The following is a 25,069-nucleotide window of genomic DNA, read 5'->3' as shown; positions in this document are numbered from 1 at the left end:
AAATCCCATAATGTAGCAGGAGCTTAAATCTTTCCCTCCTGACATCTGCTTCCCCCACATTTGTTACATAAATAGATTTCTACCCATGTGCATAAGGTAAATGTATAACAGGACAGTAAGATGGAAAAGAAGCCAATTCATTTTGTTTCCTTTTGACTGTGTTGGACAATATGCAACTCTCCAGATATCCTTGAATTACACTTCCCTTAATTATATATGCTAGTGTACTAGTTATAAGATGTTTATTAGCATCTGAAGACCTCTTTATATCTATCTCCATCCAACAAGAGAATTTATAGGTGCATTAAAGTTCTTCAAGTTACACCTCATTAGGTCCAAGTGCTGAAACTAACTCCTGATGTTATAGCATTTAGCAATTGTTTCTTCCACCTGAGTAATCTACTCAGAACTCTCCATAGTTTTTGGATGGAATCCAGCATGAAATGGTTAATGAAGCCACCAGTCTTAATTCTCACAGTACATAATAGATGCCGTGCACTGTGATATAGGAATTATACATGGTAGCTATTCAGCACCCAAGGAAAGAATATTGGGGTGGAACAAGATTTGACTTGACATCTGAACCAATACCAATATTGGGACTGTCAGACTCATTTAGGTGCATTGAATCCCACTGACCTATTTGCAGGGCCTGTTCAGTGTATGGATAACATCATTCAATCTATCACACTGGGATATGTTGAGACACAATATTGATGTAGAGAAGGAGGGCTAGATCAATATTGGAAGAAATTTGTTGAGGGTGGGTGAACCTCCCACGCTCAAGATCTTCCATAACTCTAGTTAGGCATCTGTTTAACTCAAACTAGAGCTAGAGTCATCAAATACCCTATAATTTGTGAGATGACACCATACAGACTCTAGGGTTTCTTTGAATTCCTGTTGCAAGATTGGAGTGCTCCAATCCTCTTTTTTTTTTCTTAGCTCAACCAACCATAATACAAGTTTATTATAAAGGGTAAATGGAAAGAGCACTAGTATGTATTATGTATTAGTACTCTTTCCTTCCATTTAATCACACACACACACACACACACACACATACACACACACACAGAGAGAGAGAGAGAGAGAGAGAGAGAGAGAGAGAGAGAGCGCCTTGAGCTGAATGAAAGGTGGGATACACTGGAAATCTAATAAATTCTAACAAACATTCAAAAACAGTCATGAAGGATGGGCAAAATGTATGCTGAGCGGAACATTGAATCCATTCTTGATATGGTCCATAATACTTTATCATGCTCCCCGCCACATGAGAGGAAATTTAGATAAAACAACAGTAACCATTTTTTTTCCTTTTCATTTCTTCTCAGGAAAAAAGAAATCATTTTCTTTCTTAAAAAATAACTGACATGAATATGTATTGTCTGAATTTCTACTTTATTTGTTTTTATTGACAGGATATTAGTTTGTCAGAGCATTCTGAATTACCAGTAAGATTTTAAAGGAACTCCTAAATGTAAATATGCCCTATGGTACTTAGTTATTGCTTTTTTTTTTTTTTTTTTTTAATTTGATTTATATGCCGCCCTTCTCCGGAGACTCAGGGCGGCTTACAATGCGTTAAGCAATAGCCTTCATACTTTTGTATATTTATACAAAGTCAGCTTATTGCCCCCACAAACTGGGTCCTCAATTTACCTACCTTAGAAAGGATGGAAGGCTGAGTCAACCTTGAGCCTGGCGAGATTCGAACCTGCAGTAATTGCAGGCAGCTGGTCTTAATAACAGGGTGCTTTAGACCACTGTACTACCAAGGCTCCTGCTTCAGCAGACTAATAAACAGCGGTTACCCCTCTGGATAATGCTTAGGATCATTCATCCCAGATGGAACCCTACATGAAAGGGGAGATGCCAGATGTTCATGATGGTTGGAAAAAAAATGAAGGAACAAGAGACATGATTGCTTCTGTGCAATGGATAATTCAGAAAGCCAAAGAATTCTCCCTAGAAGTCCACATGTGCTTCATTATTTATTCCAATGTCTTCAGTTGTGTTGACCATGTCAAGTTATGAATTGTCCTTTGGAAAATGGGAAGCCGATGTTCTCTTGGCAAACCTATAGACAGATTAGGAAAGTACAGTCCACATGGAACATAACCAAACAGATTGGTTCCCGGTTAGTAGGAGAATGAGATGAGACTATATACTCTCTTCTTATTTATTCAATCTCTTCACTGAATATACATTGAGGGAATATGGATTGAAAGATTATGAACATGATTTTGTAATTGAAGGAAAAAAATATAATGTGCTTTGCTGATGATACAAAATGATAGCTGAAATAATATGTAAGCTCTAATAATGAACGAACTCAAATATTTTGGCCACCTAATGAGAAGGAAGGACTCAATGGAGAAGAGCCTAATGCTGGGAACGATAGAGAGCAAAAGAAGGGGATGACAGAGAATGAGCTGGATGGAGTCACTGAAGCAGTCGGCATGACCTTAAATGGACTTCAGAGAATGGTAGTGGACAGGAAGGCATGGAAGAACATTATCCATGGGGTCGCAATGGGTCGGACACAAGTTCGCAAATAACAACAAAAAGTAATGAACTAAGATTAAATGGATTTGATTATTATTTGATTTTGATTATTTAGGAGTTCTAAAAGGCCAGGTTAGAGACATTTCATCCTGGAGGTCTATTAATGTGATCACTAAGAGTTGTCACTAACTTGACTAAACATAATCATTCAATTATCCCTCTGGAAGCAGTTGTTTGCAGAACAAACTTACAGCAAAAAGAATGGTGCTTCCTGACATTTACACATTCAAATATATCATTTAATGAAAGCTTGCATTAAGTATTGTGAATCCTTTCATTACTTAATATGTAATTATTGTGTGGATATCTTGCTGCTCAGAAACAAACAGAAAAGGCCAGAATGCAAAATTAAATATCAGACTATGATACAATTAGTAGGTAAATAAAAAAATTTCCCAATAAGTAGAAAATACTAACTTACTGTGAATTTTGGCATTTTTCTTACAGATCAGCATTTCTTTGTTTATGTAACTGGAAAATATAATTTACAAACTATTATATCCCAAAGTATGAATTTCTAAATACATTTATCTGTAAAAATATATATTTTTTCAAGCAGAGAGGACATTTCCAAATTGGTAAAATAAAATTCCCACAGGAAAACGGTATTCCAGTTTTCATATGAGATAGGGAGGCGCAGATCAAGTTGGTTCATTTCAAAATGTGTATTGAACAAAATCTCCACACACAACTAAATCCAGGTTCTATATGGTTACATACATTATGTTATAGGAACATATATTTGTATTGTGTGTTCAAATTCTACTTTTGTATGGATAGAAGTTGTGGGGAAAGACAACTTTTTATGATCATCCGTTTCCATGCTTTCATTTGTGCCTTACTAACTTAAGGCAGTAGAGTGGAGTGGAGTGGAGTGGAACGGAACGGAATGGAGTTCTGGAACAGAACAGAACAGAACAGAACCAGAGCTAGAGGGGACCTTGGTGGTCTTTTAGTCCAACCTCCTGCTCAGGCAGTAAACCTTATTTAGGCAAATGGTTGTCCAATCTCTTCGTAAAAACTTTCAGTGTTGGAGCATTCACAACTTCTGAGGCAAGTTGTTCCATTGATAGTTCTAATTGTCAGGAAATTTCTTCTTAGTTCTAGGTTGCTTCTCTGTATAGCTGGTTTAAAATCTTCCACCTGGCCAGACTTAGGAAAAATAAAATTTTCATTTAGTATATGCATGAGCAGCGGTGGCGCACTGGTTAAAGCACAGTACTGCAGGCTACTTCTGCTGATCACCACCTGCCAGCAGTTTGGCAGATCAAATCTCACCAGGCTCAAGTGACTCAGCCTTCCATCCTCCCGAGATGGGTAAAATGAGGACCCAGAGTGTTGGAGGCAATAGGCTAACTCTGTAAACGGCTTAGAGAGGGCTGTAAAGCACTGTGAAGCGGTATATAAGTCTAAGTGCTATTGCTATTGCTTCATTTAGATTCTCACCTACTGCATCTCCCTCCCAAAATATTAGTGTTAAACCAGCAGATGCCAAAAGCTATTTCTATCACTAAAAAGTTTCTGGCAGAAAACTTCTGTTTTACAGATGCAGTGGTTTCCTGGCAAGGCAATCATCCTTCCTGAGGTCATCTTAGACAGAAAGATGAAATCATAGCTTTATTTGTACAGGCAGGTCTATATCTGCATCTTCATGCTTTAAAACCTGTCACTATAATTTTGAGGGAGAGGGAAAGACTGGTGTTGATGTTAATCACTGTTTCCAACCTTGGTATATGAATTTGGTATATGGATTCCTAGAACTCTCATCTGGCTATGGAAAACTGTGGATTTGAAGTCCACACACTTGGAAACTGTACCATATGGGGAACTATGCTATAACTTGATGGCCCATCTGGGTATTGATCAGCCTTTGCTAAGAGTGTCAGTTTTTTTTATTTTTGTTTTCTCTCGTAGTTTGATGGGATATGTGATGTGCTATTCTGTACTGGATTCCTAACAGGACCAGTTGGGAGAAGTTAAAGCTTTTTTCCCCCTTTCTTCTAGTGTGACAGATGCATACTGCAAATGTAATTTTGGAAGAATCCCTTGAGCAGAGGAAGGAGTCACCTGGCTCAAATAGAGTATTTTTATTCTTCAATGCTTAAAGATTCCAACAATTTTAATATATATGAATGCATTTTAATACTTCTAATTGGTGTGTTATATGGTTCAGTGCTTAAAGATTCCAATAGTTACTTTACAATACAGTTTTAAAGACTGAAATGTCATCGACTATAAAAATGCAAACAAATTTCAAAGCATTAAAAAGGAGCGACACTGCCTAAAAGCAGTATTATACTTTCATCAATGATGGTAAAGGAATATTTTGAGTATACAGGCAGCTGTTTGGTGGTATCTTTAAGCTATATATGATTTAGGTTAAGCACTGGAAATTTAGGACTAGTCACTATTTCTCAGCCTAATTGTCCTCAAAAAGATGTTGTGAAGATAAAATGGAGAGAGTAGATGTCTATCCATGTCTGATTCTAGAAGGAATCTTAGTTCTGAAAATCAAAAGACAGACTTTGAAGATGGGATGATCTCCCAAGGGCATCTGCAGAGAGATTGTCAAAAAAGTCAGGATGGTGATACATGCATGTATAGTTGCAGCCACCATTTTGATGTTTTTGATTGCCTTTTAGATTCCCTCTGCATCTCTTCCTTCCATCCTTTCCTGTCGAGTCCAAGAGAAATTCATACTTTCATTTCTGTTTGTAGTCCATTAGTTTCCAACTCCCATTCATAAATATTATACATTGAAATGAAAAATCAAACAAAATATTAATTATTAATAACAGTATGGATGACTTTTGGGTTTCTTCTCTCAAACTATTCTAGACTCTCTGGGCTTTAGTAGCACATTTTCCATTCAGATTTAACAGTGATTGCAAGTTACTATAGTCCCAGTCAGCCCTCCAATTTGGAAATGCCTGGCCTTCCCCCTTCCAAATTAAGATAATCATATTAAATAAGAGACATGCCTTAAAAGAAAGTTGGTTTGAAAGATGTTCCTACTGAAATGAATGGAATTCAATGAAACACTTAACCTATGTCTGTTCTAGTAGCTATAGGACACATGTGGTCATAGGCAACTTCTCTCATTCACAACAACAACCTAATAAGTAGATCAATGTGTGAAAAACTGATTTGGCTTGAAGTAGCAAAAAGCACACCACACAATGAAAGTTACTGAATTAACTCACATTCTATGCTTGCAGAATTGAACCATAAACTCATTAGATTAATTCTCACAGCATGCAAAATTATAAACATTTGTACCAAGCTTTGTAAGTTCTGCAAATATTTCTGCTAGATATTTCACTGGACTGATCGAGTATATTTGTTGATTCACTGTGAATCTCATGTTAAGAGTCAGAATTTGAACTCCTTTGTCCTCAGATCCACATCAGAAGCACTGCAGTATATCAGTTCTCCAACCGACATGTCTAAAACAAACTGGAGAAAAAAAGCAAGAATTGCTGTGGGTAGTGATTAATGTGCTAGACTAAGACTACAAAGCCCAGATTCAAGTCTACCTTTAGGAAGAGAAAAAAAAATCTGGACAATGATAGATATAATGAATAAAGAGAAAGTCTTACTTTGGTGTTTGCTTACGGAGATTGTTCTGCAGAGTCACACAGGAAGCCCTGATTAGCATTTTGGTGGTGGGTGCCTTAGGAAATAGCTATTGTGTTTGTGAGCTAACTAAGAGTCCATCTAGGATTCTGAAATTACAAACCTTTCTTCATGGTTACTGAATGGATGGCTTTCATCAGATCACTGGAATTTTCTAACTGATTTCATTATGAAATGAAACTGTCTGAAAACATTCCAAAGAGATGGAATGCTTAGGTGGAGCTTCTATTCAGTATAGTGCCAGGGTTCCGATCGATGTAGATAGTTTATCTACAGCAGAGTTCCCAAACCTTTCTGGCTTTGTGGTCCAGCAGTGGTGGAGGGAGAGGGTATGATTCTGCGCATGTGTGACCAACAAGCATGTGTGCAGACGCAGCTCCATTTGCACTAGCAGAGTGCATGAGTGCCCACTGCTCACACAAATGGAGTGCATGTGCATCAGCTCACTTCTCACCCACGTGGGGAAGTGCGCACGTGTGCATTCGTCCACCGTTTTCATGGCCCAGTTGCAAACAGCCCCCGGCCCAGTAGTGGGCTGTGGCCCAGAAGTTGGGGACCCCGATCTACAGGATGTAGGAGATGACCAGGCTGAGTCCAAGAGGGGAATTGAAGACATATGTCACGAGTCCCTGCATGTCCGTAAGAGATCTAAGTCCAGCCCACTTTGAATGCCTCTCTTATCTTCCAACCATTTCCCTTAACCACTTAGTTGGTCAGATTCTTGTAAATAGCTTAAGCTTGCAATAAATCTTTATGCTCATTTGAACTGCCTGAATCTTCTGAGTTCCTTGGCTCTTGACGCAGGAAGCTCTTACAATAGAAGTATTTTTTATGTTTTTATAAAAGATAGTACCTGGGGTAAGTAAACCATAAACACACTATAACTGGTACAAAAACTTAGCATGCATTCAGGCAGTCCTCAGATTGTAAACATGCAATAACCATTTTTTCTCTGTTCTCCTATTCAATACTGATTTGTATGCACAAGAATAGGACTTCTAGGATCAGTCTAGATAGCTCTTAGGCTCAGCAACCCTGGACAAAGATACCGTTCAATCTAATTTTCTTCCTGCCAGATTTATTTAACTAGATTGTAGTTAATAAAATGCCAAAACTTTAATACAGAAAAAAAATGTCAATACTGCTGCTCAATAAGCATGGAAAAACACAGAGATGGTATTTTAAACAAAAGTCGTAAGCTGAATTAACTGATTTTCTATGTTTGTATATTTTACTGCACCATAAAATAACCAAAGAAGCAGAGTTTTTCCAACACACTAAGCCAAAATCCATACTTCCACACCAAGGTTACCATTATCTCAGGTTATCATATTGTGTGAATGCATCTGGTAGTCCTTTAAGTGACTTGGTTAAAAGCGTTGTGTGAACGTAAAGATGACTGTAAGTTGTTCACTAGCATATTCTCAATTTCAGCAGCATCCCTGGGGGATACAAATCATGATGATGAAAAAAAAATGACATGTGCACCATGCCTCAATATATAAACTCTGCCCTTTTATACTTGTGTTTTGGAATGTGAGTCAGAAGGTTTGAAGTGTGACATCACGATAGCCTCAACAGCAGCCTCTGCCCTGAGGTTGTACTTTCTTTTGCTGAGGGAATCTTATGGCAGTAAACTATGATGTGAGTGATTTAAACCTAGTCATACATAATTTCAGCATAAAAATGTGAATAAGCTACTTTGGAGAAGATATTAATGCATCAATAATTGTCAATTTATAAAAAATTGGAGTAACAAATAAAATTTAATACTTCTAAAGCCCAGTACACATTTTAATTCCATTCCCATTTATAATTTGCTAGGTCTGAAAATCAACCTAGAAAAGAAAAAAAAAACCAAACCATTCAGTTATGTAACCTCACAGGTTTAAACAAAAATGCAAATCAAAACACAACCATTCTCTTTCAAATTTTGACTTTTCTGAATTTCATAATACAGTTTTTAATTTTTTTAAAAAATGTGTATTATGGGAAAATTTGCAATAAAACTCTTGTGTAGGTTACAGAAAATTGCTTGCCAAAGAAGTCTTCCACAAAATTGAAGATGAAATACAGATGGAAAAATGTGCAGAAGATAATAAAAAAGAGGGTCTGTAAGAAGCTAAAATTACAGATTTACAAAAATGAGAAAGTTAAAAAACGTCTGATTTTGCATAGAAAGAAACAATAGATAAAGTAAACATAAATAGGTTTATGTTGCAAAATAATTCAGCATTACCATATTGATATGTTTAGTTGCCTATCCTTGCTCAGCTAGGCTTTGTTCAGTGGTAAATCAAGGATTAGGGCACTGACTGAAACAATTAAAAATGGTGAGATTTATTTATGAGTTGAAGTGAAAGTGAAAATATCAAGCTGCACATTACTGACCAGCTTTCTAGGGCTATTTAGCGCTTGTGCTCTCAAGAAATAATGGCTCATCAGACAAAGTAAGTGATCCGTCAGTATCACTTGCTGAGTGCTTCCACCTTATGTTTTAAAAGGGTGAGGAAGAAAAGAAAATGTCATGGATAAATGTTCTGATTAGAAAATATTTGAAGTAATATTCATTGTAGAATTCAAGAAACAAAAGATATATTATGCAATATGAGAGAAAGAGAATGCCAGGGGGTATCAATGATTTTCACTAGCATTACCAACCAAAGCATTTTTTAAAAATGTTACATTTATAAAGTGTTTTTTTGTTTAAAAAGAACACATAGCAAAGCATCTGGATTATTCTAAATTAGTCTACTTCAAAGTTAAGGGCTGCTCAAGATAACCTCATCCAGTGGTGGTATTCAGCCGGTTCTATCCAGTTGGGGCAAACTGGTAGTGGCGGCTGCGGGAGGCTCCGCCCACCCACCCAGACGTCATTACGTCCCGTTTTTGATGCTCTGCATACGCGGAGGTGGCGTGCGCGCTCACATTTGCGAACCGGTAGCGAAGGTAAGTGAATACCACCCCTGACCTCATCCATGATGTTTTCATAAGCCTGGATAGCTCAGCAGACATTGTAATTTAACTCCAGCTGTCTGCAATTAGTAAGTTCGAATCTTGCCAGGCTCAAGGTTGACTCAGCCTTCCATCCTTTCTAAGGTAGGTAAATTGAGAACCCAGTTTGTGAGGGCAATAAGATGACTTTGTAAAAATATACAAAAGTATGACGGCTATTGCTTAAAGCATTGTAAGCCCCCCTGAGTCTCTGGAGAAGGGCGGCATATAAATCAAATAAATAAATAAATAAATAAATAACAACAATATCCCATTGGTTTCTTTTGGAAGAATACATACAGTATATATGTACACACCCATTCACCCACCTATTCAGTATATATGTATACACCCATTTTCAATCCATTTTGCTGAGCTTTTCTTGAAGTCAGCTTCTGAAATATCCTTGGAAAACCACTCAGATATTTTAATTAGGAGTCTGGCACCAGGCAACGGATGGGACTTGATGGACTCTGTTTCCAAGTGTATGATACTGTGATTCAGCACTTCTATTAATCGAGTTCAATCCTGTTTATCTTTCTTGAGATTAGCCAAGGTTGCCTAGGTACAGTCTCTATGTACTGCAGTGCAGTGTTTTAGTACAATTCTATGGAAGCCAGACACTTTACCAGAATAATTTTAAAAATGAAGCAGAATAATAAAGGTGCCAACTTTTCATTAAATTGAAGCAGTTTTGTGTTTCCAGCAACTGCTTAATGTATTAGCATATAATAGTGGTGATCTTTAAGAAGTTCACCTGCTGAGTTTTTTTTTAAAGTATAAATAATCCTGCCTTCTTTTTTCTTAAGGTTAGAAACCCTTCCTTACAGCACATTTCTGGTGTTTGTGAAATCTTGATAGGATAAAACACACTTTGGAGTCCTTGAGGTTCTCTGAGCTTGGTTGTTTGCTTGAAGATGTTTTTGTTACCCAACTAGATAACATTATCAGTGCTTCAGAATAACAGAGTTGGAAGTGAAAGTCTTCTAGTTGAAGCCCCTGCTCAAGCAGGAAACCCTCTCCTATTTCAGACAAATGGCTGTCCAGTGCTAGTGAATGTGAAGTTTGCTCCCTGTTTATATACAGTAGTTTTCCTTTCCAGTTTTTCCCTTGATTAGAGTATTCTTTTCTGCTTATTTGTCTGGTGTTAATCCCTGCTTATCTGGGTGTTGGTTGCTGGAAAGGATGGCCTTTTGTTTCTTAGCTTTTTATTATGTGTTTTGAATGGTGTGTAAATGTAGTTTATTTCTATGTGGTCACATTTTATGAGGAGCCTGATAGATTGGTTTGGTTAATTTCCTTTTATTTATTAAATTAGGGGGCAAACTTGCTTTTTAATCTTAAAACCACTCCTTTTGCTATTAGTTCAATATCTGCTTCATTTATCTGTCATCTTCCTAAAGGTAGTCTTTGCTTAATGATAAATAACTGAGCCTGGAATTTCCATTGCTAAATGAAATTGTCATAAACCATGTGACCACACAGCTTAGCATTGACAGTTCCAGCAGTTCTTGGTTATATTTCTTAAGCAAATCACCAGACATCATTAAGTAAGGATGTCACATAACTGCATTTTTTGATTTTTGGCTAGTTTCCTCATTGACTTTGCTTGTGGGGAGCCCACAGGAAAGATTGCAAATCATGACCATGTTACTATGGGTTGTTATGACAGTCTGAGGATGGGTTGTAGATACCACTCATTCTGGGCTGTTGTAAGTTCAAAGGGCTGCTAAGTGAGTGGTCATTATTTGCCATGAATATAATGATCATTAATGTTCACCAATAATTGTTATATGCAAATTATATAATTTTCCACCTTCCTCAAACTATCATAAACCAGAGAATTCCTTTTTTTACTGCCAAGAATTCACTAGGTGACATTCAATTCCATCTTTTAGCTTCAAGTTTATTTGCAGGAATGCCCCCGAGTCCTATGAAGGCCCCATGGAGATGGTATAAAACATTTAAGGATGTTTATCTTTTTGTAAATAGTTTTTTATAATTAGTCTTGTGGCAGCTATTTTATGAATAGACTAGTCTCTAAAAGTAGCTATTTTGTGAGTGTGCTCTTAATATTCAAAATGTGAATCCAACATTTTGCCTAACCCCAGATTGTCGCCTTATTGTTCTTATAAAAATATGAGCCAAGGGCCCTACAGGTGAAGGTGATACATCCATTACGTCCAGAAGGAACAAGTTTTTTAAAAACCGCTTTACAAAGTAACCTCTCTCAATTATTTTAAATGCTGGAAAGACAGACATGCAGTGGTGGGTTGCTCCCGGTTCTGTCCAGTTGTAAAAGTGGTGGGTTGGTTCCGCCTGGATGTCATAAATAACGATCTGTTCATGTGCAGAAGTGCACGCAAGCACTCTCATTACAAACTGGTAGTAAAGGTAAGTAGAACCCACCCCTGCAGACATGTATTCATTATTGTGAGCCACCAAGAGTTGTTTAAAATGGGCAGCCATATAAATATTTTAAGTAAGTAGATAAATAATCTGAAACCCTCCCTTTCCTAATGGAATCCACCTATTCTGCCCTATAATATATATAAAGTATTACACATATGTGTAGGTATAGATAGGTTACAGTTTCAGTTAATGATACAAGCATAACAGAAGTGTTGTGTCATTTTCATTTTCTCTTTGGGGACACAACCATAGTCTGCCACAGCCCCACTCTCTTTGCTTCTTATGATGATCCACCCTCATTTATGATGATTCACTTATGATGATTCATTTATGATGATTTATGATTATCCACCCTCATATGATTTATATTGACTGTTTCCTAATATGATTTGATTGCTTATTTGTTCCCTATGACTATCATTAAGTGTTGTACCTTATGATTCTTGATGAATGTATATTTTATTTTATGTACACTGAGAGTGTATGCACCAAATGTGTGTGTCCAATCACACTTGGCCAATAAAGAATTCTATTCTATTCTATTCTATTCTATTCTATTCTATTCTATTCTATTCTATTCTATTCTATTCTATTCTATTCTATTCTATTCTATTCTATTCTATTCTCATCACTCTCTGCAATTAAAGATTACAACTGATGTCACTTAGCACATTGCTATCATATTTTCATTGGTGGGACAATTTTATCTCGCCACACTTTTTTGCTTGTGCCTAAATCAGATGATTGCTTTCACACATGGTTAGGCAGACAATCTGTATGCTGATCACCATAGAAACCTGCAGATATAATATGGAAACAGTATGACCAAGCAATATGCCTGTGAGCTGGCAGTGGGAAGTGAAAAAATGGGATGGAGGAAGTGCTTGAAAAATGGCTTATTTCTCTTTGTTCCTTATTAGGCTTAACCCTGCCCTTCCTCTGTTACCTCTTCACTAGGTAAAGATCAGACCCTTCTTTGAAATCAGAATATATTCCTCCTTTGCTTGTTAAATCACAGTAAACTAATCCCATTCTTTTCTCAAGACTGGGTCTACGAATAGTCCACTTGTCCTTTCCTGAACAAGATTATAATGGTAATGCTTTGCTGATGTACCATAATCATCATGCTGCATTTTGTTCTCGTTGCTTGTCAGTGTTCATAAAATGGATTCATACATTACAATTGTCTTAATTATGCTTTTGAGTTGATCTTCTGTAATTTCTTCTCATAAGTACCATCATTTCCTTCTGTGCGTTATTGCAGTTTGTGTCTGCACTTGTTTTGAATCTAATGATCTTCCTCTGCAGTCATGGTGATATTAGAAGAATGTTTTTTTTTTTAATTTTGCCTACAAATACAGTTATTCTTAGACAGTCTCATGATTTGACTACCAATATTCTTTAAGATCATTTCATGCCTTTTATAGAATTGCCCTGTTAAATTAAACAGTTCCTAGCTAAAACCACTTCCATGCATGATCAGTGAACTATGGCCCATTCTGGACAATCAGATATCTCTTTCACAAGCCTTGAACTTCACTTGCTTAGAAATAGATGGCCAAGCTAAAAGAGCTGCATGAACAACAATCTAGCAGAGAATATGATATTGAAATCAGACATTACTGCAAGGCTAGGTGCAAACTCTTCTACCCAGCTTGCTTATTTATTTATTTATTTATTTATTTATTTATTTATTTATTTATTTATTTATTTATTTATTTATTTGGAAAATTTATATAGCTTCCCAATTTTACTAAAGGGATGCGGTGGTTCAGTGACTAAGATGCTGACCTTGTTAATCGAAAGATCCGCAGTTCAGTGGTTTGAATCCCTAGTGCTGTGTAACGGGGTGAGCTCCTGTTACTTGTCCCAGCTTCTGCCAACATAGCAGTTTGAAAGCACATAAAAATGCAAGTAGAAAAATAGGACCACCTTTGGTGGGAATATTACAGTGTTCTGTGCGCCTTTGGCATTTAGTCATGCTGGCCACATGACCACAGAGACGTCTTCAGATAGTGCTGACTCTTTGGCTTTGAAATGGAGATGAGCACCGTTCCCTAGAGTCAGGAACAACAAGCACATATGTGCGAGGAGAACCTTTACTTTTACCTTAATTTTACTAACAGTAACTCTGGGTGGTTTTGAGAATTAAAACCCCAAATACAAAACCCAATAAATCCCCATCCTTCCGTAACAACAATCAAACCACCTGAGGCCCCCAGTCTTGCTGATAAAGTCATTCCTTCAGGGCCTTTTGAAAGTGTACCATGGTAGGGGCTAATCTTATCTCTGTAGAGATGATGTTCCACAGAGAAGGACCCTTCTACTTGTTTCCACTAGATGGACCTCCTTAATAGAGGGAACTGTCACATGTCTTGTCTCCCCACTCTGGTGGCTGGGTAAATGTAACAGAGCAAGCACAGTCCTTTGAATGACACCAAGTGTTGTGGCCCGTCAGCAGCCTGTGAAGCTAATAGCTGATTCCAACAGCGAGGAAACTGCGCCAGCAGCCTGTGCACCTGGCACCTGAGTCAGACAATGAGTAGACTAGACAAGATTTGGTGCCAGAGGCGGGGATTCAGCCACGGCCTTCAGAACCTCCAGAAGCTCCCATAAGTGAAGAGGAAGAAGAGGAGGAGCCTCTTCTCGATGCACGGGTGCGCAGAGCTGCCAAAAGGCAGGAGTGGCTCCTCAGGAGGAGGTCTCCTTGAGAATAAGGCTTGGGGCTAATTGGCCACTCCCTTAGCCTATTTAAGAACCACGACGACTGAGGCAATTTGCAGGGAACAACTTTGTTCATACTCCTTCGTGTCTTGATCTTTGTTCTCTGCAAATTGCTTCTGGGCTTTCTGCCAACCATAGTAAGATTACGTTTATTTATTCTTTGGATTCTTGTAGGCTGTTAAGAAAGTTAATTAACAGCCTTTGTTTGAAAAAGACTGATTTAATTTAGTAAACTACGGTTTATACAGACTTTGTGTGTGCTGCGTTCTTTGGGATCCGTAGCTGTGGAAGAACACCAAGCCACATGGCTTTAAAGGTAACAACCAGCACCTTATATTGGACATGGAAGCAAATTGGCAGTTCCCACAAGAGAGATGACATGTATACAAATCTTATAGAAAATCATGTGTACCACTGCATTTTGAATCAGATATTAGATATTTTTCAACCCCATGTATAGCACATTGCAGTGGTATGTTGCAATACTATTGTCTAGCTGAAATAAGTAGATCGGAATCAGGAGGCATCTGAATGCAAATAAAATTATGTACATACTTAGGTTTCACATATTACTGAGCTGGCATCTGTTAATCTAAATAGTTTCTGACCATGTTTAGAATAACGAGTGATAGGTAGTTTGTTGAAGAAACTAATGTTACATAGTCTACAGATAACACTAAACCATAATAGATAACCCCGTACCTCATACAAATGAAAAACAATTTAGTACATTTCATAGCTTAATACAGGTAGTCCTTGTTTATAATGCATGAAAACATCTGAATCAGCCCAATAGGCACTAAAATGTTTTAACATCATTCAGTATAGTGTCTGACATCACAAATTAGGCTTTGTAATGGCCCATGTACTAGAAGTGCCTTGTGTTTAGAAAATGAATTGCACTTATGATTTGGCACTATATCTAAGTATACTTTAAAGACATGAATGAACATAGGGACCCAAATACTAAAAAGACAGAAATCAACAGCACAAAACCTCCACGTCATGACTGACTGTTGCCCATGTACAAGTTGAATCATAATTCGTAATTTTGCATAATTTCAGGGTTGGTATGCTTCTTGAACTAAACCTATGACTCTCAACTGAGGGTAGAACTGTCAAGATGATGACCTACTTGTGAAATTTCCAAGAATATACACATATTGTGTGATGATTTAAAGTGAGAGAATTTGCTTTTTGTCAAATCTGCATGCCCTTAAATACAATGCTATATATAGCAGCAAATGAACAGAAATGTTTTTAAATGTACAGCATTTGCACATACTTGATGTGATGCTACAAGTTCATTCATTTTACACAACTTGTTAAGCCGCAATATGAAAACCATTCATAGTAATGTTGGTATTAGATGGGCATATTGTTTGATGGATTATGAGCCATGAAGTTAGTGTCAACTCTAGGTAAACTTTCAGAATGATCTGTCACCAATTTGTCCTTTCAGATTATGCCCCCATTGTTGCTGTAACCAAGATCATTCACTGGTATTCAGAGGACCTGTATCTTCACATAATCAAATCAGATCAAATAAAAAATAATAATTTGAACCAGGTCTTTGAATGAGAACTCCAGATGGATTGTTGGTTAGTCTGACCAGATACTGGTTCCTTTTCCAACACCAAAAACATCTTTCAAAGTCCAACTTTCCTTTCCCTAGAGTATTTACATAAAAAATGACTGCACAATTCTGATCTTTGTAGATCATGACATCTGATTCTGAACACTTGTTTTTGGGCTTTCATTGATATTCTACCAAGTACTATTCTGTAGCCTGTTTCTTATTTCTAAACTCCTTATTGTTGATAGTCAATCTTAACATGCAGAATTATCCATTACTCCTGTGTTTTCATTGTCAGTTCTAAGGCTGGTTGATGTATTTGTTACTTTGTATTTTTTATAATTAACCTAATTTAAACCTATTTTTCACTGTGCTCAACTTTCATTACTAGAACTTGATTTTCGTTACTAGAATTTAGATTTTCCAAAGCATCTTTGACACAAGCAAAAAACTTTGTGTAATAAATAAAGACTTTCTTTGGCTTTCTCAATTATCCAATATGCATAAAGAATACTATCACTTGTTCTTGTTCTTCTCTTTTCTATAACTAGCATGAACATTTGGGTTTCCCCATTCCATGGACTGTAACTGTATTGAATTATAGTGTTACTTGTATTCAGCTGTTTTGAAACTCATCAAATTTGGTACTCAATACATTTTGACCTGAATATTTTGTACCACTCTTCATTGTTTGTTTGGTACTCAATGCACAAGCTAGAACTTGTTGGTGTCGGCTGCCTTGTGACTCACTATATTATTTCTCATGGGAAATTTTTTTGGGTACTCATTGTTTTTGGTATTCATTACAGTTTCCAGAGCCAATTAATGATGAGTACCGAGATACCAGTGTATACTAAATATTATTTTGCTATCCTATGAAATTAGGAATATTGTGTGATCATTTGCTTATATTGTTCTTTGGTACTGACATGTAGATGTCTATGTCATCCTCCAGATTTAATAGCATTGTTTGGTTACCTAACTTCATCTTCTATTCCTAATAGTTCATGTAAATAAGAAATATTTTTGATGTTGGTATCTCTATTTTACAGAATTTCAGTATATTTCTTCCATTCTTGTTTGATCTTCTTTGAATTAGTTACCATTTATTCATTATTGTCCTATAGTTTGAGTTTGATTTTGAACTTAGAAGATATTGTATTACAAATAATATAGGCTTTCACAGCCAATATCTGTTGGGCAGAGTTGGGCTTTAGCAGTCTAGACTGTGATCTAGACAAGAGATAACCTGACATTTCAACCAGCAACTATGGTTGGCATCTTCAGAAGCAAAGTGGGCTTCTGTCTTTATAGCTAGGCAAATCTCCCAAAATGGGCATTTCAGAAACTTGCCTGGACAAGGATCAAATTAGAAATCAGCTGCAGAGCCATCTTTGCTTTTCAGTGTCTGTTTCCATCTTCAGTGTCTTCAAGATATTATTGCTTCTTGTCTATTCACACAGCTCTCTGTAATCTTTTGTTATGTTCCTTCCTGAAAGCTTTGTCTTTCTAGATTTGGGCCTCTTTTCTCTTGTTGGCAATTTACACCATCTGTTGTGACATCTAGTTTCTCTTTTTTCACATTCACACACATACATATATACACATTCATTAAAAGCGTTTTGATTTCAGTCCATAATTATCCTAGTTTTTTTAAATCAATGGGGGTCAGGACATCAGAGTGATTTCTAATGTTTTCCTTCAAAATAGTCCATATATACAGTACTTGCAATTATATTATGCAAACTGATTGCTTTTACTATTCCATTTTAGCTTCATTTAGAATTTGCATGTGAACAGTTTTGGTTCTGTTGCTATCAAACCTGAGGTTATCCCTCCTTGTATCAATAATATGTTCAATTTTATTTCCTTATATTCCATTTAGTGAAGCAAATAAATGAATAAAATAATATTGTTTATTTTGGGGTGAACATGTTATATTATCCATTATCACTTAGCATTATATGTTAATAAGACAATTATGAGTTGTTGAACAAGCCATAGTTTTAAAATCCTTTTCTATAATTAAGAATAGTGTTTGCAAATCCAGTTCCAAGGATGAAACTATCTAGACCCAGAAACTTTTCAGTGGACTTTGTCTAGCGTGAATAAAATGTACACATTTTGATAATTTCTTGCCAGGTTTTCATTTACTGGATAACATGAAAAAACATAGTTCCTCTGGGGTTCTGCCAGGCATAGAATTGCAAAACTGTCACATACATTCCCTATAATCTTATGTGATAACTGAAGTTTTGTGGCTTTGATTATATGACTATCAGAACTTTTTGGTACCAAACTTTATAACCAACACTGCAAGGGGAAATGAAATTCTGCTCTACATCCAGAGACTTCGAGGCTTAATTTTTATTTGCATTAGTATGTAGATGAATTGTAAGTAGATTTTTTAAAGTATAGTTAAAAAAAAAAGCTATTATTTGATAATCAAAACTTATCTTCATGAAATTAAATTGATTAGGAAAACTAAGCAAGAAATCCACATATATTTGTAATTTACAAACAAGCAGTGTTATATGAAATTTATACAATAGCTTGTATACAGCAGTTTTTATACGCGATAGTTCTTATTGTTTTTTATTTATTTATTTATTTATTAATTTAATTTGTATACCGCCCTTCTCCCAGAAGGGACTCAGGGCGGTGAACAGCCAAAATTAAAAAACATACAAATGCAAAAGTTAAGATAATTAAAAGAATTAAATCATTGGCTACCCAATTTAAAACCCCAAAACCATAAAATTTAAAATCCCAATTAAAAACCATTTAGGCTAGGCCGGCTTGATGAAATAAAAACATCTTCAGGGCTTTACGGAAGGTCCGGAGGTCCGGGATCAATCGTATTCCAGGAGGCAGCTCATTCCACAGGGCGGGTGTCCCCACAGAGAAGGCTCGCCCCCTGGGGGCCGCCAGCCGACATTGCCTGACCGATGGCACCCCGAGGAGGCCCTCTCTGTGAGAGCGTATTGGTCGGTGGGAGGTTATCGGTAGCAGCAGGCGGTCTCGCAAATACCCTGGCCCTAAGCCATGGAGCGCTTTAAAGATGAGAACCAACACCTTAAAGCGCACCCGGAAGACCACCGGGAGCCAATGCAGCTCGCGCAGGAGAGGTGTTACGTGGGAGCACCACGTCGCTCCCATAATCACCCGCGTGGCCGCATTCTGCACCAGTTGGAGCCTCCGGGTGCTCCTCAGGGGGAGTCCCATGTAGAGAGCGTTACAGTAGTCCAGGCGTGATGTAACCAAGGCATGAGTGACTGTGCACAAGGAGTCCCGATCCAGAAAGGGGCGCAACTGGCGTATCAGGCGAACCTGATAAAAAGCCCCCCTGGCCACGGCCGTCATATGCTCTTCTAAAGACAGCCGTGTGTCCAGGAGGACGCCCAAGTTGCGAGCCCCCTCTGTGGGGGTCAGTGACTCGCCCCCAATAGCCAGCGATGGCACCAGCTGGCTATACCGGGACGCCGGCATCCACAGCCACTCGGTCTTGGAAGGGTTGAGCCGAAGCCTGTTCCTTCCCATCCAGACCCGCACGGCCTCCAGACACTGGGACATCACTTCGAGGGCATCATTGGGGTGGTCTGGGGTGGAAATGTACAGCTGAGTGTCATCAGCGTACAGATGGCATCGCACCCCAAAACCACGGATGATCTCACCCAGCGGCTTCACATAAATGTTGAACAGGAGCGGCGAGAGGACCGACCCTTGCGGCACCCCGCAAGCAAGGTGCCTCGAGGTCGACCTCTGCCCCCCTGCCTACACAGACTGCGACCGGTCAGAGAGATAGGAGGAGAACCACCGCAGCACGGTGCCTCCCACCCCCAGTCCCTCCAGCCGGCGCAGCATGATACCATGGTCGATGGTATCAAAAGCCGCTGAGAGGTCTAACAGGACCAGAACAGAGGAACAACCCCTGTCCTGAGCCCTCCAGAGATCATCCACCAATGCGACCAATGCCGTCTCCGTGCTGTACAACAAAGCGAAGGTTGGAGACCGGACGATAGTTTGCCAAAACGGCCGGGTCCAGAGAAGGCTTCTTGAGGAGGGGCCTCACCACCGCCTCTTTCAAGGCGGAAGGCAAGAAACCCTCTCTCAGAGAAGCATTTATGATCCTCTGGAGCCAGCCTCGTGTTACCTCCCGGGTGGCCAGTACCAGCCAGGAGGGGCACGGGTCCAATAAACATGTGGTTGCGTTTAACCTCCCCAGGATCCTGTCCACGTCCTCAGGAGTCACAGGGTCAAACTCATCCCAGGTAACATTCTCAAGACCAGCCTCAGTCACCCCGCCGGGATCTACCCAGTCAGAGTCCAAGCCTTCCCGAATCTGAGCGATTTTATCGTGCAGATACTGTGCAAAATCCTCAGCCTGCCCTTGCAAGGGGTCTTCCCGCGCTCCCTGATGTAGGAGGGAGCGAGTCACCCTAAACAAGGCGGCTGGGCGGTTATCTGCCGATGCAATAAGAGCGGAAAAGTGGTTACGCTTTGCCGCTTTTATCGCCACTAGATAGGTCTTAATATGAGACCTAACTAGTGTTCGGTCGGATTCGGAGCGACTAGCCCTCCAACCACTCTCTAGGCGTCTTTTCCGACGCTTCATCTCCCTCAGCTCCTCGGAAAACCAAGGGGCCGGGCAGGTTCGGCGTCGGGTCAGAGGCCGCAAAGGCACGACTCGGTCCAGAGCACCGGCAGCTGTCCTATCCCAGGCAGCCACCAGATCTTCAGCCGAGTCGTGAGCCAGAGTTTCAGGAACTGGCCCAAGCTCCCTCTGGAACCTATCAGGATCCATCAGGCGCCTGGGGCGGAACCACCTGGTCGGTTCCGCCTCCCTGCAGTGGGGTGCAGTGGTTGAAAGGTCCAGTCTCAGGAGAGAATGGTCCGACCATGACAGGGGTTCAATAATTATATCCCCTATATCCAGACCACTCCGCCACTGACCAGAGATGAAAACCAAGTCCAGAGTGTGTCCTCCCACGTGAGTGGGGCCATGAATTAATTGTGTCAGGTCCATGGCTGTCATGGAAGCCATAAACTCCCGAGCCATCCCAGACGCCTCACCGGTAGATGGCAGGTTGAAATCCCCCATGACCAAAAGTCTGGGGGTATTAACTGCCACCACGGCAATAACGTTGAGAAGCTTGGGCAGGGCCGCTGTCACGTGGCAGGGAGCCAGGTACGCGATCAGCAGGCCCACCTGCATCCCATGGCCCCACTTCACCAGGAGAGACTCACATCTGGCTATCTGAGGTACAGTGGCCTCCCTCGGATCAAGACCTTCCTTTATAACGACCGCCACCCCCCCACCCCTGCCCTGGGCCCTTGGCTGATGGAATGTGCGGAAACCTGGTGGGCACATCTCTACGAGGGGGTCCATAATGTTTTTGTACAACATTATGGACTCTTCCAAGGGGAACAGCACATAAAATAAGTCATCTAAGTCCCGGGTAATCACGGGAGCCGCCTGGCACTCCCACATAACACCGCTCCTGTGTGAACTGCACTGGCTCCCGGTGGTCTTCCAGGTGCGCTTCAAGGTGAGGTTACCACCTTTAAAGCGCTCCATGGCATAGGACCTAGTTATCTTCAAGACCACCTGCTGCTACCGATGACCTCCCACCGACCTGTGCACTCCCACAGAGAGGGCCTCCTCGGGGTGCCATCAGCCAAACAATGTAGGCTGGTGACCCCCAGGGGGAGGGCCTTCTCTGTGGGGGCACCTACCCTCTGGAATCAGTTGCCCCCAGAGATAAGGAGAATCCAAGACCTCGGTGCCTTCCGCTGTGCCCTTAAAACTTTCTTTTTTCAGCAAGTTGGGCTGGCTTAACATATTTTTTAACATATTTTTAAATATTTTTAATTGGTTTGTTATCTTAAATTGGGGCCAAATTAATATATATCCTTTTAATTGTTTTTAATGTTTGTATTGTATGTTTTTATCTGGCTGTACACCGCCCTGAGTCCCTCGGGAGAAGGTACGGTATATAAATTCGAAATAAAATAAATAAATCTTCATTATCAAATCATTTTCATCATCTTAGTTGGAATTACTAGAATGCAGTGAACATGAGGGCAGCTTTGAAGATGATTTGAAAATTTCAAAACAGAGTTATTGGTAGGTATTTCTAATTCAAATTCACCAAATTTGGTATTCATTTTAAAGGTACAAATCAGGGGTGAAATCCTGCAAGTTCTGACAGATTCTGGAGAACTGGTAGCAGAAATTTTGAGTAGTTAGGAGATCCGGCAAATACCATTTCTGGCTGGCCCCAGAGTGGAGTAGGAATGGAGATTTTGCAATATCCTTGCCCCAGGAGTGGGGAGGGAATGCGGATTTTGCAGTATCCTTCCCCTGCCATGCCCACCAACCCATGCCCACCAAGCCACACCACACCCACCAAGCCACGCCCACAGAACCGGTAGTAAAAAAATTTGGATTTCACCACTGGTACAAATAGGTTTGAAGCCCTCATAATTCCATGCACACTTCTTCCCTTAAGAGTCCCTTATGACTCATCCATGTTCTTCAGATATTTTTGGGATTTCTCCACCAAGTATTCTCATATGTCAGTTTCTTCTTGTTGTGGAAGAACAATGAAATGAACAATGAAATGTCCTTTTCAGAAAGATGTGCTATATATATATATATATTTAATATATTAAGTGAACTTCCAATCTATACTCTCTATTCATCTATATTTTTGTTATTGATTTGATTGGAGGAAATGATTGCCAAATTTGCAGGTATCACTGTAATAACCACAATGTTCATAAGTGGGTTGGGCAACCATCTGTTATAGATTCTTTAAGTTAGGTTTGCACGTTGAACAATGGGATCAGCAATAGGTTTAATAGCCTCTTCCAAGCTTTTGACGTTATGATCAAAGCATGTATTGAACCCACCATCAAATGACACCCTGTATTTTGTTCCTAATTACTTTTCTTTCACAAACAATAAGAATATAAATAATGAAGAAACATAACAGAGTGCTAAAGGGAGGTGTCTGAATCTAAAATCTAGAAAATTGAGCAGGTTGATTGCACAGTAAAAGTATCCCATGGAAATGGTCTAAGGCTCTAAGCCTTTAAGATCTGGCTGTCAGAACATTAAAAAGATCTTCTGAAACCTTCTGAATTCTATGAGGAAAGCTTGCAATGTCCTTGACTCACAATGAGCCAGAAACTATGACATGAGGAATCTGATATAATATGTTTACACACTGCAACAATATACCCTTTTTGAAAATATATCTATCTATCAAGGACTACTGCTACCAAACCCAAACAAAAAATTCTTTTCCTGATAGTACTTATTTATCGCTATTCTTGTTCCCATTTTATCTGAATCACCCTCCCTACATTGGCATTTTTATGAAAGCTGGGTACTTGCCAGAAGAAAGATAAAAGTAAGCTAGAGTTGATAGAAAATGTTTTCAAGAGCTAGTTCTGGAGACCATCCTCACTAGTTGGCCTTCTGATTAATGATAAATTATGACTGGTGGCATGCTCTGGCAGCCACTGTATAAGAGTCCATGGCATGTTCTCATATGGGTCCTCTGGCTCAAAAGATTTGATAAGCCCTACACTATTTTGCCCAGGATGTATGAATATATATAATCAAGGGTTTCCTCTGTAAGCTGGGGTCATGGTACTTTGGATAGATTCTCCATGTAAAAAAAAGACATCTTTCACAGACCTATTAATTCTCTTCTATAGTTCCATTGAAATAAACAGAAATATTTGGTTCCATTTTTGTATTTTAACAAAAAACAAATATTATCAAAATGGGAACATTTTTTACATATTGGATAGAAACAACTTGAGAAAAATTAATGAACATGCAGTGAAAAGCAACTCTGTCAAGACAAAGGCTAAGATCTTGAAAGAAGGGTAGAGATTTCTACCGTTCTATTCCATGGGTTCCTCGCCTTGACAGCATGTTCTTATCCACTTCAGTAATAATCATTCCTATTTTAATGTTTCATTTGGCTGGTGCAGATGAATGGCTGAGGTTTGTTCAGTTGGTTTTGTTTTGTTTTTTAAAAAATGAAAGTTTGCTAAAATCCAAAGCAAGGGAGAACTTATACACCCTCTCTGTGGGTGTATAAGGACTTTTATGACATAAGGAAAGTTGAAGATTCACCTACTGCAGTTCTTCAATGCTCTGTCAAGCAGTATCTTAGAGAAAGCTGCCTTGCCAAAGAGAGGAAATAGCATAGAATGAAGCAGCAGCTTGACTACACAGACCAAAGTAATGTCCTTGATATTGCTATTATATTTTAATAGCTGGTATGTTAAGTATTCTATAAATCAGGAGTGGGAAACATGTTGTTATTGCCCTTTTTAACCACAACACTGTCAAATATTTTTAGCCTTCAAAGTCCTCAAGGGCAGGCGGGAGAGACCTTTAATTGAAGCAAGTCCTTTGAGGAAAGCTTTGAAAGACATTTAATATTTGAGGCTTTTATTTGCAAAACTTAGTTCAAAAAAATGTTCCTAACAATTGATCATTGATCAGGTCATGTGTGCAATTTTTTATAACTTCAATTAAAAATAAGTTGTGGTAGAAAATATGATAGGCCGGTATAGGCCAGAATAGGATAATGCAAACTAATGATAAATGAATTATTCTCTTATAAACACAGTTTCCAATAACAGTAGTAAAATTCCTGTTCCTGACTCAACAAATCCTTTTACTTTCTCTCTTAAAACCCAGCAATAGTATGGACTACAGACCCCCTAGCAAAAAGTCCAGCCTTTTACCTATACATTGATAAAACAGTATAAAGTACAACTGCTTTGCTGTGGAATTTCATTCTTTCTGTCATTAAATATCACCAGATCTTTTAAGTTAATGGATAAGAAAGACGATATCTTTGAAAGATACATACTGAAATCTGTACACAGTTTGTTAAATGACTGACTATATAAATATTATCTACTGTCTCCTGCCTAATAAATATTTGATCAGGATGCTTAGGCCTGTCATAGCATATTTGAGTGGATATTAATTCCAAGGAAAAGCAAAAGTAAAAAAAGGTTTGGTTGTTTATTTTATTCATTGCCAAAATGTCAGCAATTATCTGGATTGAAGAAGTTTTTAAAGTAAGTTCCTAACCTGTGCAGTAGTTCTTAACACTAGAACAA

This window comes from Pituophis catenifer, unplaced genomic scaffold (genome assembly GCF_029215685.1).
Source record: "Pituophis catenifer annectens isolate HBS135680 unplaced genomic scaffold, rPitCat1.0.hap2 SCAF_6, whole genome shotgun sequence".
Classification (NCBI taxonomy): Eukaryota; Metazoa; Chordata; class Lepidosauria; order Squamata; family Colubridae; genus Pituophis; species Pituophis catenifer.
This window is presented reverse-complemented; position numbering follows the sequence as displayed.